Source organism: Pan troglodytes, chromosome 17, assembly GCF_028858775.2.
Source record: "Pan troglodytes isolate AG18354 chromosome 17, NHGRI_mPanTro3-v2.0_pri, whole genome shotgun sequence".
In the NCBI taxonomy this organism is placed as follows: Eukaryota; Metazoa; Chordata; class Mammalia; order Primates; family Hominidae; genus Pan; species Pan troglodytes.
In genome coordinates, this window is record NC_072415.2 from 2,746,136 (window position 1) to 2,753,001 (window position 6,866).

Here is a 6,866-nt window from a genome sequence, read left to right on the forward strand (position 1 = left end):
AAAACAAAACAAAACATTGCTATTATTCTAAAATATTAATTTAAGATTGTTATGCAAATATGTACTCTTTAAATTTTTATTGATGTATAACATGCATACAGCAATATAGGCACAAAACATTTAGGGAATGCTTGATGAATTATTACTAAATAAGTGCACTTGTGTATATAAGAATCAGATTTGTTCATGCCCTTGACACTTTCTCCTTCCCAAAGGTAACCAAGATCTTAAGATCTAAGTGCAGATAAACTTTGTCATTTTCTACAAGTGTTTTATTACAGATCATTAAAAAAGTATACACAATACAAAAAAAGTATAACAGACCAGTCACCCAGCTTTAACAGCTACTAGTCATTGTCATTTTTGTTTTATCTATACTTCCAGCCATGCCCCCACCCCCAATTTCATTATTGTTTTTAGGCTTTTTGGATAAAGCGTATATTCATTGCAAGGTACAATGCCAACTGTAAACAGTAGAGAGATGGGGTTTTGCCATGTTGGCCAGGCTGGTCTTGAACTCCTGACCTCAGGTGATCCACTCTCTTCAGCCTCACAAAGTGCTGGGATTACAGGCGTGAGCCAATATACTCGGCCTGAGAATTCATATTTCTAACAAAGTACAAATCCATAGGGCACATGACAACTGCAATGTCTATCCACAGTAAATACGGTTTGATGAATAAATTGAAAGGCAATTGACTTAAGGTGGGAAAAAAAACAATCAAAGCATGGGTACTATGTGCCATCTGTAGGAGCACATATGTTTGTTAAGAATAACAAACAAACCAATTTTATTGTTTTAATAACCGAAATTGGCAAAATTTCTAGTTTTTCTTTCATAGGAATGCTCTTAGCAAGAAAAAATTTTCATATGGTGAGAGCAAAAATGACAACCATTTGCAAGTAAATGTCTTATGAAATTAAGTAGCAGATATCAAGCTCATGACCTTCAGATAGTTACCCCTAACTCAATCATTTACATAGCAAGTGCAGATAATTTTCATAGCTCCCTATTACAATTATATTTTACTCCCCTTACAAATTGTGACTGTTTTTAAATAAAGTTCACTAACTAAAATTTTGTATATGACATATGATAAATTCCCCTTCAAGTAACCTTATATTTACTTAATTGTGTTAGCCAGTGTCTCTCTACCACCCAATAATACTTTGGGATTCTCCCTCCATTTGCACAGGCATCATAGCTGGGAAACAGGGATTCAAAAGACCCAGGCTGTTCCCTACATATGTTTCCTCCTCCGACATCAGTTCATCAGTCAACCAAGTCAAGTGAGAGTGGAGGCCATGTATTCCCTCTTATTCTTGGGCACTCTCCTCCAAGGAGGAAAAGGCCAGGAGGTCCTGTTAGAGGATGCACTCTGAGAGCCCGGGCTCCCTAAGGTGTGAGAGTTCTAAACAGCAGGTGTAGACTTTCAGGAGTGAGGAATGAGGCAGGCATTCCAAACCTGAAGCTTCATCACCTTTTGTTTCATCTCAAGACAATTCTGAAGGGCTGTTTTGGAGCGTGTCTGGAAGGTGAACGTTGAAGAAGAGTGTGGGCTTTGATGTGACTCAGATGAGATCTTTCATGGGGAGGCAGGAATTCAATGCCCAGAATCTGGGCTGGTGTCTGAGGTCAGTAGGTTGCGTCTTTGTATCCAAGTCCGTTGTTACTAGGTTGGAGGCTGGAGATTCTAAATGGCTTCCAGACCGCCTCTCTGATTCTCTTTGGGAGATGGGGTCTGAAAAAGACAATGTCAGTATTTTGGGGAAATTCTAGAAAGTCTGCTTGGAAACCTCGGAAGACCTCTTGCCTAGTGCCTAAATGCTCAATGTGCAGCTCTAGCCACGTAGATGCTTGGTAGATATAGAGCTGGGTTTCCATTTATATCAGCAAAACCTATGTCAGAGTTGAAGAAGTAGTCAAGACAAAGTGTCTGGGTTGCAGGCCGGGGAACATCTTAAAAGCAAACTTCTAGCCTGCTGACTCTTGGCAATGAGTGTTGGGTCCTGGCCAAAGTGCCTTGAAAGCAGCATGAGTCCAATCCATGGATCCAACTTCTAATGGAGAAATGTTAATATGTTTTCAGTTTGAATCAATCAGGGTGAAATTACCTTGCTATTGGTTTGCTTACTTTTTATTGTTTCATATAAAATCTATGACTAAATACATTAAATACTTATTGATATATGTATTTATTCTTCATCTGGCTCATAACATTTGCCTAATTTTAAAATTTCTTCTATTTTGTAGGTTTCAACTTATTTTATTGTAAGATATTGTTAAATCTAATACAGGCATTGTCACTTTTACAAATAATTTTATTTTATTTCATATATTTCCTATTCACTTTTTACATTTAAATTATAGACCATTTCATCATATAAAAAACTCTATTTCTATTTTAAAAATAAGTCTTTGGGTTTTTTGGTCTTGTAATTTCCATATTACATAGTAATGAGATAAACGTTAATGTTTTCAGGGTATTTTAAATTTTAAATAATTACTCATTGTATCCACGTGAAATTTGATTTTACTGCATGCATGAGTTGGAGAACCGTTTTCACTTCTGACTCATCTTTACTGTGATCTCCTCAGAACTCATACCTCTTGTAGTTGGGAGATTGCAGTATATAATTCCAATAAATGGGGCAAATTCAATAATAACATAATACAAATGAGTTTGAAAGCAGTACATGTCTTCAAAGCATACACAACATGGGCCTACATATGTACAACAATAATAATTTATAAGTTACAGTTTGGATGGAAAGTAAAAGTACAGAAAATTTGTTAAAATAAATTAAAATGGAGATCACTTATCAATAATCTCTGAGCAGACAAAATTTGTCTCGAACTCCCGACGTCAGGTGATCCGCCCGCCTCCCAAAGTGCTGGGACCACAAGCGTGAGCCACCACCTAGATAAATTGGGCAGATTCCTAGGTATACAAGACTTGATTACAAAGAAATACAAAATCTGAATAGATACAAAACTACTAAGGAAATGGAATCAGTAACTAAAAACCTCTTCATGAAGAAAAGCCCTTGTCTTGTTGGCTTCACTAGTGATTTAGATCAAGCATTTATAGAACAAAAATCCTTTCCAAAATCTACCAAAAGCCTGAAGAGAGCAGTTCCAAACTTATTCCATGATGCCAGCATTAGCTCATACCAAAGCCAGACAAAGAGACTACAAAAACCCATAGACTAATATCCCTTATGAACACGGATGCAAAACTACTCAGCAACATCCTAGCTAACCACATTCAGCAGCATACTAGGAAGATTACACCACATGACCAAGGGGAATTTATTACTGGAATGTAAGGAAGATTTAGCGTATGGATGGTTTCAGTGCAATGGTGTTTACAACTAATTGATCACAACCAGCATAGATTTCTTTATCCTTTTTCCAGTCTCACTGGTTCACTTAGCTAGCCTTTCTTAACAAAAGTTTTAGCATATGAAAAATAATCAATGCATATGACACATTAACAAAATTTTTAGAAAACATTATCTAATTAATACAGAAAATGTATTTTACAAAATTCAAAATATTTTATAATAAAAACACAATAAATTACGAATAAAAGAAAACCATCTTTGTAAAATTCACGTATAAAAAACCCACAGCAAACTATATGTTCTAGAGGAAAAGACCAAAATTATTTCGTCTAAGCTCAGAAGACAGAATGTCTGCTCTTGCCAGCCACTTTTATTCAACACTGTATTAGAAGTTTCATTCAGAGAAATTAAAAAAGACAATGAAATAAACTGCATCAAAGTGTGTACAGAAAATATATTCTTTTATGTAGAAAATCTTAAAGATTCCACACAAAAAATATTAAAATTAATAAATTCAGCAGAGTAGTAGCATACAAAATCAACATAGAAAAATAAACTGTATTTTATGTACTAATACGAATAACCTGAGAAGAAAACTATGAAAACAACTCAATTTACAATAGCATCAAAAGAATAAAATACTTAGGAAGTAACCAAGAAGCAAAATGCCAATTATTTTGTGTAGATATTAAAAAATCAATTTTTAAGTTTATGAGGAATCTCAAGGGACCCTAAATTGCAAAAATAATTTTGAAAAAAAAATACCAAAGTTAGAGAAGTCACACTTAATGATTTCAAAACTTACTACAAAATTCCAAAATAGCATGCTACAAATAGACTAATGGAGTAATAGAGAAAGCCAATATAAATAAACCCTCATACATATGGTCAAATGATTTTTATGGGAAATGAACTGCCTTTACAACAGTTAGTGCTGGGGAAATTGGGTACCTACAAGTAAAAGAGTGAAGCTGTTCCCTTAACTTATACCATAAGAAAAAATTAACTAACTGGACAAAAACCTAAATGTAAGAGCTAAAACTACAAAATTCTTAGTATAAAATGTAGGTAAAACGTCATAACGCTGGATTTGGCAGTGATTTTTTTTTAACAGGACACAAAAAATGCAAGAAACAAAAGAAAAATAAAGAGGACTCTATCCAGAATATACAAAGTACAATTGAGCAATAATAAAACAAACTGCTTGTTTAAAATATGGGCAAAATACTTAAACAGACATTTCTTTAAAAATTATGTGAAATGGCTAATAAGTCCATGAAAAGGTGCTCAACAAAACTAATCATTAGTAAAATGCAAATATAACTCCAAATGACATATCACTTAATACACATCAGCATAGTTACTACCAAAAGAAACAAAACAAAACAGAAAATCACAAGTGTTGGTGAGGACGTGGAGCAATTAGAACCCTTGTACACTGTTGTTGGAAATGTAAAATGCTGCAGCTGCTATAAAATAACAGTATAATAACTAAAAAATGTACACCTAAAGTCACCATATGATCCCACAGTTTCACATCTGGGTATGTAGCAAAAGATGTGAAAGCAAAGACACAAAATAATACACGTACACCTAGGCTCATAGCAGCATTACTCACATCACCCAAAAGGTTTTTGAATTACCCGTGTTGTTTGAATTATCATCAATGAATAAATAGATAAAATGTGATTTATACATACACTGGAACGTTATTCAGTTATGTAAAATAAGAAAATTCTGACACATGGTACGTTATGCAAGAACCTTAAGGACATTGTGCAAAGTGACATGAGCCAGTCATAAAAGGACAAATACTGTATCATTCCACTTATGAGATACTTAGAGTAGTTAAATTCTAGAAATCCAAGTAGAAGAGTGGTTCCTAGGATCTGGAGGGGGAGTAACAGGGAGCTGTTATTTAATGTAAATTAAAATTTGGTTTTGGAAGTTGAAAGAAGGTCCCTATGAATGGGAATAATAGTTGCAAAACAATGTGAGTGTAGTTAATTTTTCTGAGCTGCACACTTAAAATAGCTAAAATGGTTAATTTTATGTATACTTTGCCACAATGTAAAAAATATTTTTTAAATAAACAAACTATAGCTATCTGCAATAGGATGAATTAATATCATAAATATAAAATTGCATAGAAGAAAGTAGATGTAAAAGTATACATGTTGTACAATTTCACTTATATAAAATCCAGAAAGTGAACACAACTGAGGTTCTGGCTTCCAGTAATAATGAAGTAGAGTAGATTGTTCAATAACTGTTTCACAGATACTATAATAAAGTTTAATAAAATACTATATTTTGCTAAATAGAAACGCACACTGTTTAGAAGAACTGAATGAAGATTTTAGCTGTGCCACTGTAGAAGAGATAAGGATTGGGGTTTGCATCTATTCAAATTGACTCCCTCATAAAATAACAATTTTCAAAGAAATACAACAGAATCCAGAGTCCCTGTAGTTCCTATCACACAATTTAAAAATTTATGAGATGCGTGAAGAAGCATGAAAATGTAATCGATTCACAAGATAAAAAGCAGACAATAGAACCTATTCTCAAGATGTGCAAGATGCTGTAATCTGTAGATAAGATTTGAAAGAAGCTATGGTAAGTATGTTCATGGGGGTAAAGGCAAACAGTCTCATGACAAGTGAACAGATGTGTAACTGTGCACTCCCAGTCCTTTGGTCACAGGGCTGCAGGACTAAGGAAGGAAATTAAAGAAAAATGAAATTAAAAAGAAAGAGAAATAAGTTTTCTTGTATTAGGCTGACTTGTCCCAGAGGCAGCAATAGGCACAGCCCAGACCCAGGAAAATTCTTGATAATATTATGTAATGTGCTCTGGAGGTTCTCCCAACACTCCCCCAACACAGGGAAAAGAAAAAGAAATTCCCTTTGTTTTATGGAATGAGTTTATAGATTCTTGTTCTCTGTAACTAGTGACTTCAAATATTGTGTTTTATCGAAGAAGTACAATGAAAGTCATGAGAAGCCTGAGCAGGCTGAACTACAGCTGTTTGGGAACCATAGTGAGGGTTATAGGATAAGCCCATGCCCAGGGAAACCTAGATAATGGACGTGTGGGTTGCTTGGCAACGGTCATGTGCAATCCTGTCTTTGTCCTGCCTCTGTATCCCTGCTTTCACGCCACTGTAAGCTCGCTTCAAGCTAGCCCACCCCCTTTTGTGAAGTGTGTATAAAAGTCAGGTGTTGTCTCTGTTCCGGGCCCAGTCTTTTTGACGTGAGTCAGCTGGTCCTGAGTGCACTCAATAGATTCTGCTGTTTCAACCTGAGGTCTGTCTCGTCCTCCTGAATCCCGCAACAGGAGAATTCCAGCATGAACCATGTTCACGGGACAGTGCGCGTCACTGAAGGAAAAGTGGGGCGGGAGGTGGGGGTGCATGGCTGTGAGAGCCTCTTGGGCTTGCTGGGAGATGTAGTCTTATAAAGATTCCCAGCCCCCTTGGTCACAGGGCTGCAGCACCACAATCCCAGCATACAACG